Raw genomic sequence first — 9,007 nt, forward strand, 5'->3', positions numbered from 1 at the left:
TTGCAGATTGTTTCATCGGCAGGCTCACCTAAATTGTTAAAATTGTCTTCTTTCTTTTTTTTGAATAGTTCTTCCAGATTAGTTAACCTGCCCTTCACATAATCTTTTTGGTTTTACTGGTGTTTGTACATGATTTTACTCCCTCTTTGTAAGCTTGAATACTTTTGGTTTGAGGTTGATGAAAAACAATTAAATTGACTTTTTAGGATTTGAGGTAAAATGATTGGTTTCCATATGGTGGTATAGTGGTTTTATAGCACATTTGCACTAGAACAATTTGTGTAGCATTTATAAGATACATAATTTTCTTGCTAAAGGATTGTTAAAGTTCACGATCACTTGCAAAAGCTGACATGCTTAGTCATATGATGAGGCATGTAACGAAAGATTAGTAAATATTCAACTTTGCATACTTTGCCAAATGATGGCTTAGATCTTAAGATTAAGGACAAGGACAACTACTTATATCATCATAGGATCAAATCCACTATGTTCGAAAATTTATATTATCCTTTTATGTTCTAAAGTTAATCATTTATATTCTAAATTTTACTCTTTATTTTCTAGAGTTCACTATATATAATCTAGAGTTTAGCTTATATATTCTAGAGTTTATCCTTTTATGTTCTCAAGTTTTTCTTTATGTTCTAAAGTTTGCTCTCTATGTTCCAAAGTTTATTCTATATGTTCTAAATTTTCCCTCTGTTCAAAAGTTTGATCTTTATGTTGTAAAGATTGATCTAGCTCTGTGGCTGTTAAGCATTTTCTAGCAAGGACTATGTAGTATAATAGTATTGATTCTGAAGTTGAGTTCTTAAATTGGTTGCAAGTTTGAACAAATATAGTGCCTTTTGCATTAAATAAATGAATGGTTTTCATGTCATAAGTTGATTTGTTTGAATTAGCTACAAGTTTGAACAAATGTGACTTTGATTACTTGCATACTTGGGCTGGGCATACTATATCATCACTATACATATCATGTGAGCACTACAGGTATACTCTTCCCAAACAACCTCACATAGAATGCATATCGATCATGAGTATACTTTATGATTTAAGCACCACCCTTTAATTTATTGTTAGTCATATTTTTTGTTAAAGCTTGCTTGGTTAGTACTAGTCTTAACATGGGATAGTCCTTGCCCTCCCAAAATGTGCACTAAAGGACTACTAATGATAGTATAAGCAAACTTAATGTCTATCTTTTTTAGTAATTTTTTTGGTTTGAATGATTTATATACATTAGCCTACTAGCTCAACGGATAGAGCATTGTGCAAATGCACAAAAGATGTAGGTTCGAATCCCACGTAGGTTCATTTTCATAGTGTCAAGACAAGAGATTGTATGTGAGTTAAGTTGTTTTTGAAATTATTTATAGAGTTAACCTATGTAGGAATCGAACCTACATCTTCTATGCATTTGCATAGTGCTCTGCCAATTGAGCTAATAGGTTTAGCATATGTTCTAAAATATACTGAATTTGTTCTAAACCATGAACGAGAATATTAGAAAGATTTGCATAATCATACTACGTACTTTAGAACATAAACATAACTTTTTTTTTCTATGTTCTAAATTTTTTTTTCTTACTCCTATGTTCTAAATTTAGTCTAACTTATGTTTTAAAGTTTTATTTTCCTATGTTCTAAATTTAGTCTACTTATGTTCTAAAGTTTTATTTTCCTATGTTCTAAATTTAGTCTACTTATGTTCTAAAGTTTTATTTTCCTATGTTCTAAATTTAGTGTACTTATGTTCTAAAGTTTTATTTTCCTATGTTTTAAATTTTTTCTACCTATGTTCTAAAGTTTTTTTTTTTCTATATTCTAAATATTCTTTTTACCTATGTTCTAAATTCTTGTCTATGTTCTAATTTTTTTCCCTATGTTCTAAATTTCTTCCTATGTTCTAAACATGTGCTCTACATTTTCTTCTTATGTTCTAAATTATATTTTTGTCTATGTTTTAAATGTTTTCTTATGTTCTAAACATGTGCTTTAAATTTTTTTCCTATGTTCTAAACATGTGCCTTCAATTTTCTTCTATGTTTTAATTATTTAGCCTATGTTCTAAATTTTCTTCTACCTATATTCTAAATTTTTTTTCCTATGTTTTAAGTTTTCTTTTGCATGTGTTCTAAATTTTTTACTATGTTCTAAATTATTTTCCTATATTCTACATATTATTGTCTATGTTCGAAATATATTTCCTATGTTCAAAATTTTTCTCTATGTTCTAAATTTATTTTCAATGTTCCTAATTTTTTCTATCTATGTTCTAAATTTTAACCTATGTTCTAAATTTTTTCACCCAATGCTCTAAATTTTTTTTTCCTATGTTCTAAACTTATTTTCTATGCTCTTATTTTTTCCCAATATTCTAAATTTTTTATTTTTTTCCACCCTAGATCATTATGCTACATGTTTTACCTCTATGAAAAATTTAGAACATAAATATAAACATAATACACCTACATTTAAAGCAAGAAAATAGGAGATAATCCCTTAGCCTTCGATTTAATTGCATTAACCACCATCACAACATCTGACTCGAGGTGAACAACTGTGAAGCCCAGCCTTCTCGCAAGCTGCAAGCCAAACCTGCACGCAGCAGCTTCAGCAGCTCCCACGTCCCACCCTGCACCCACCTGACGGACAGCAGCAGCAAGAAGCAGCCCATACTCGCTTCTAATAACCACGCCCAAGCCTGTTTTTGCACCCATATGAGCATCACAATTCACCTTCACCATCCCAACATTTGGACAAGACCAAGAGCTAGGAGCACGACACACAGTAGGAGCAGCCCTTTGTGTCACTTTAGACGCATACTCATTGCTCTCTCTGACGTAATTCATCCACCCTCTTGCTACCTCAACAATATTAAACGGTTCCTGCTCAAAGATACCTTTGTTTCTACAATGCCACGCAGCCCACAACACAAACAAATCCTTAGAACATAATACATCTAAATTAAGAGCATAAGCATAATATACCTAAAATTAGAAAACAATTAATAGATGAGATTTGAACAATGAAGTAATTATAACTAATCAAAAAGTTCGAACAATATAATGAATTTAATTTCACAAATTGAACGACAAATTCAAGTAATTGATGCATAATCACTGAAAACTCTTGAAAAAATTCAAGTATTATCGCTGAAACATACTAAATGCAATTCAATCGTTGTAATTTCATAACAAAAATCTTTGAAAATTTGAAGAAAAAAAAATCAAACAAAATTGCAGTACCAAATCGCTGAAAATTCGAACCTCAAGTCATAAAATATCAATGAAAAATTGAAAAAAAAAAAAAAAACAGCTTACAATTTTTACATTAAACTCGCTGGAAAATAAACCTAAAATAGCTGAAATTTCGTGAGAAAACAAACCAATCACTGTACAAAAATGGTCAAATTAAATTATACCTGAATTGTGATATCTATAGTTTTTTCGCCAAAATTTGCTCTTAGTTTGTGAAATTGAACTTATTTTATGATCAACGTCGTTGATTTTAACCGAGAAAATGAAGGAAAATTGTTGAAAATCCTTTGAATTGCAGCATCTGGCGTTTTTTTTTTTTTGGAATTTGAGGAGAGAGAAACTCATAAACATTTTGATTGAGGAGAGAGAAAGTGAAAGCTGTTTGAGTTTGAGGGTTTGTGATTTGTTTTAATCGTGGCTGCTCATCTCACTCTAATCCTACGACTGAGATTGATTCTTATATAACTAGGATTTTTATAGGAAAATTTGTCAGGAACTACACGCTTAATAGGGGTATTTGGAAACAACTACCCACTAAAAATTTTTATAAAAAAAACTACCCCCTAAATTTTAAAAGTTAGAGTGGCACTACCCATTTGCATTTTTTGGCTAGGATGTCTGGCGCATGGGCCAAAATTTTCAATTTTTCTCTGAAAAGACACGATGCAATGACAAATTGGACCATAATGCGTAACCCTAAGATAACCAATTTGAATTAAAAGCAACAAATTCAACCAATTTCAAATTATCCTCAATTTCTAAGAACCCGAATTTTTCTAATCGTTACACCCTAACATCAAAATTCATAATTAATGGATTAAAAGAAAAGAATTACCTATGAATTGGACACCCTACTTGTTTTCACTTCTTCAATTAGGAATTTTCAGAAGAAAAATTGAAAAAGTGGGCCCCACACGTCGAAATTTCTCGCCGAAAAATGCAAATGGGTAGTGCTACTCTAACTTTTTAAATTTAGGGGGTAGTTTTTTTGATAAAATTTTTTAGTGGGTAGTTGTTTCCAAATACCCCTATTAAGCATGTAGTTCCTGACAATTTTTCCATTTTTATATAAGGAGGAGTTCTTACCGGATCCCTCCCCTATATATAGATAATTGTAATTTGTTTGATTATGAATTTTTGATTTTTTTTTTTTGATTTTTTTTGATTTTTTTTTTTGATTTTTTATTTTTTTGATTTTTTTTATTTATGTTTTAAGTATTACTTGGATCTAATTTTGGAGATTTACTAAGTTCATAATTTTTGTTGTTCTTGTTTTTACTTAGATCTGATTTTATTTTATATTTTTTAATTTTGAGATAACTGTTTATGTTAAGTTTTGGGCCGGGAAGTGTGGCGGTTTTTTGTTAGTGTGGGAGGTGGTGTGGGTGCTTTAGGCGGTGGTTTGGGTGTTGTGGGTCGTGCGTGGTGGGTTTGGGTGTTGTGAACGGTGGTTTGGGTGCTGTGGGCGGTGGTGTGGGTCGTGCGTGGTGGATTTGGGTGCTGTGGGCGGTGGTATGGGTCGTGGGTGGTGGGTTTGGGTCATGGGTGGGACAGTGTAGGTGGGAGAGGGTTTGTTGGGTTTGCTCATTGAATCATTGATATTTATGGAGTTCGAGTATTAATTAGTTGTATTTGTATAAGATTATTATTATTATTATTATTATTATTATTATTATTATTATTATTATTATTATTATTATTATTATTATTATTATTATTATTATTATTATTATTATTATTATTATTAAAATAATAATAATATTTTTTTTTTTAAAAAAAAAGTAAGGAAAAGAGAGCGCCTATCTATGATAGGCGTTCACTTTTATATAGTTAAAGAGCGCCTATCCTAAGCTGACATATCTCTTTTCCTTGTTTTTTATTTACTTTATACCTAGAATATGAAGCGCCTATCTCAGATAGGCGATCGGTATTGTGTTAGATATAAAACGCCTCAAAGAGGCGTTCTGTAGACTTTATAAAGCACCCCACCAGAAGAATGCCTCTGAGGCGTTCTATATTGCTTGTTTTAGGCGTTTTGTATTCCTATTTTTGTAGTAGTGTGATTAAATAAGCTTCTTTGAATGCATTTGACTTTCATTCGATTTAAAAAGCTTTGTTTGAATGTGTTTGACTTTTATTTGATTCCAAAAGCTTTGTTTAAATGTGTTTGACTTTCATTTGATTCAATTAGCTTCGTTGAACGCATTATACTTTCATTTGATTCAAAAAGCTTTGTTTTAATGTGATTGACTTTAATTCTATTCAAAAAACTTTATTTCAATGTGTTTGACTTTCATTTGATTCAAAAAGCTTTGTTTGAATGTGTTTGACATTCATTGGATTTAAAAAGCTTTGTTTGAATGTGTTAGTTTAGGGAATATTTCAAGCATTACCCCAAACTTGAACGCCACTATGATCATACACTTAAGCACGGTGGCGTCCAAAGGGAAGGAGGCTAGAGCAAAAGAGTCGCCAACAAGTTTTAGGAACTTGTAAACCGTTCACAGGGTGAAGGTTACACCCCTTAACGATCTCCAGGAGATCGTTAACTCCAATAGGTCTGGAACCAAGACTTGAAGTTCAGGGATGAAGGAACAATTCCAATCTAAAAGAGAAATAATAGGTCTCTACTTTATTCTGCTCGTATTCATGTGCGCTTTTTAACTAACATGCAATCAATAGGTTTACCCCTAAACCTGTTTAATCTATGTTAGTTGAATAATAATGCACAAATAATACTATTATTGGCGATCACTTGAATTATAATCAAATTAACCCTAAATATCATATTAAGAAGAGCATCTAACATGATACTAGGAAACAAAATAATAATCTAAACATGATTTCTATATCAAAATAACAATAAAACAATTAAAGTACTTACTTGGATGTGATATGAAAAGAAGAACAAAGATCTGTTTTTGAGGAATTTTGTGAATTTTTGAAATGCAAGAAAAATAAAGATATGATCTTGGATAAAGATCTAAGCTAAAATAATCAACACAAAGTAAGATTATTTAGCAAAATAACTTGATTCACTAGTCACATAGTCTAGAGAAACAAGGGTTTCAATCTAATCAACCAAAAAGTTTGATAAAGATTGAGATTTTAACACAAAGGAGAGATCACAAAGAACTCAAAGAAGAGAAAAACTCTCGTAATTTCAATATTCAAAACAAGTCTATTCTATTACATCATAAAGTAACTCCTTTTATAGGGAGACACTAGTACATGAAATAAAACCCTAAACCTCATTAAATCTTAACCATACAAAATAAAAGGCTAGGATTAATTACAAGATAGTAACTAAATAAATACAACCTAAGTCACATCCCACATACGAGGAAAATCATCTAAATAATTCAAATTCAGCTCAAATATTTTCCGATCTTGATCATGTCAACAATAGTCAATTTGGCCAAAAAGTAGTGTCCATGCTCTCGCATCAAACTCCTCCTCTTCAAAAGGAATTGTCCTCAATTCCTAGAGGTAACATCAAGCCGACATGATTAAACGAATGGAGATGTTATTTATTGAAAGCAAATAAACATCACTCATAACCAAGAAGCATCATAAACTAACCTCCCGGATCAAACACCCAAATAACAAATCCAAGAGTGTAATAATATAGAACCAAGGAGTACATAACCCAAACAAAGACATAATTAAGATGTCCAAGCGTACTTCTCCACTCTCCCAAAATGAAATCATCATTCTAAATTAAGCCCAACATAGAAATGAATTCATATGTTCGCTTGATTAAACTTGCTCCCACATTGTAATAAAGATCATTAAGAGATGGCACATGAGATGATACGCAAGATAACAACTGAGAGGGAACTTCGAATTCAATTTCTTCATCAAAGATCGGGGGTCCAACAAAATCAATTTGGTCATAAAAAATAGAGCCAAGATCATCCCTTTCTGTAAACAAATCCATCCTATTTTCTAATTTTCATAACAACAACTTGCAACATCTCGACAAACAACAATAGTGCTCTTAAATTTAAGTCAAGATTCACCAAAATATCACCAAGAATTTTGTACCAATTAAAGAGATTGAAAAAGAAATTAATCAATTCAATAATCGGCAAAATTTCATCAACGATAACACAATAATATGCAACACAAATCCAATTTCTCAACCCAAACAAAGCTGAAATATAGGGCGATAATACCAAAGTGTAGCGTCCAGTCAGTGTCTTGGAGCGTCCACTCCACCTGTTAGAGCGCCCTCACCTTCGATTACGGAGCCCTGAAGCAATGGAGCCACACTCCTATGTTCTACAAAGAGTAAACCCAAATGCAACCCGATAGAGACCCAAATGAAGCCCGATGAAAATCGAATCAAGTTGGGTACTTGAATGGGTACCGACCACCCACAGTGACAGTAGTGGTGGTGCTTCAGAGTACGGTGTTGGAAGGGGCCTAATGGGCGGTGCTCGAACTACTCGACCTTGCTCAAAATTAGAGAAAAATGGGTTCAATTTTTGTCGGGGGTCTTCAATTAAGGCAAAAATCGAAGAAAATTGGTGTCTTTGATGGTGGATTCTCGGTGAAGAAACAACAAAGGTGGTTCGTGGGTTTAGGTGTTGATCTTGCAGCTAAGACAAAACGAAATCAAGGGAAAAAAGAAGTGGGCAGTGATGATGGCTAAAGCTTAACCCAGCAAATTGCTGGGGTTTGTTTTCCCAGCACAAGCAAAAGCGGGGCCCACATATGTATTTTGACGTATAAATGTACTCTTGCGGGACCCATCTGCGAAACAAATACGTATTGGCGCGGTTCTCTATACCGTTATAACCATTTTCCCATTTTCAATTTTCTTTCCCCCTTACTTTCCCCTTACCAAGTAAAGTTCTCCATTAATGTTTTTCAACGAGTTCGTAGTTCTTCGACTAGCGGCGCGGTACGGTATGTTAATCTGGTGGGTTGTCGTCGGATTCCGGTAGGTTTGGTCCGGCATCATCAATTTTCAGTATTAGTGGGCATTTTGGTGAGAAAAACTCATTTGCTTAATTGTATAATTGAAAGAATTTGAACAATTAACTTGCATGTATGATTGAATTAGCTACATTTGAGTAATTGTATAATTGAATTAGCTAAATTGAGTAATTATATTATTGAATTAGCTAAACTTGGTTGGATAGATACTGATTTACTGATTCATTATTATCATTACTGATTTTGACATAATTTTGTCTATTTTCTTCGGATTTTGGATATTGAACTGATTTATATTTATTATTTTGGAATTGACAAATGTGAAATGTGTTGTTCTTGGTTGTCATGATACTTATCATATGACAGTATTTAAGAGCAAAAATGACAATATATAATATAACCAAAATATAACATGCATGTTGTTTAGGGTAAAAATACCCTAGACACGTGGACCAATGGGAGGAGGCCACGTGTCGAATTCAGGATGGCCCACGTGGCCTAATATCCCCGTGACACATGGCCCCCTTGGATAAAACTCTGAAATGGCGGCCTTCAAAGGCCCAAATCCCAAGAAGCGCCGTAAAACGGCGCAACCCACTAAAATCTAGGTCAAGTGACCTAGATAGTGACACTTTCTCTAATGACCCTATAAATAGGGAGATATTTCCCCACTTTGGGGACATATTCAATCATTTAGTACACCTACATTCTCTCTCATCAGAGAAGCACCTGAGCTTGGAATCCAAGCAGATCCCCACCTAAATTTCCGTACTCTTTATTCCCTTTCAAGTTACTAA

At 32.9% G+C, this 9,007-nt stretch overlaps 1 long non-coding RNA gene across 1 annotated transcript; it reads right to left on the reverse strand.

Annotated features, from left to right (window-relative positions):
* Positions 1 to 6,402: 6,402 nt before the first annotated feature.
* Positions 6,403 to 7,930, reverse strand: LOC145630628 (uncharacterized). The gene is made up of 2 exons (XR_014112136.1): positions 7,445 to 7,930; positions 6,403 to 6,749 (listed from the first exon to the last, which is right to left on the reverse strand). It is a non-coding gene; the product is annotated as an uncharacterized LOC145630628 (long non-coding RNA).
* Positions 7,931 to 9,007: the final 1,077 nt, after the last annotated feature.

Source organism: Chenopodium album, chromosome 5, assembly GCF_948465745.1.
Source record: "Chenopodium album chromosome 5, dcCheAlbu1.1, whole genome shotgun sequence".
Lineage (NCBI taxonomy): Eukaryota > Viridiplantae > Streptophyta > Magnoliopsida > Caryophyllales > Amaranthaceae > Chenopodium > Chenopodium album.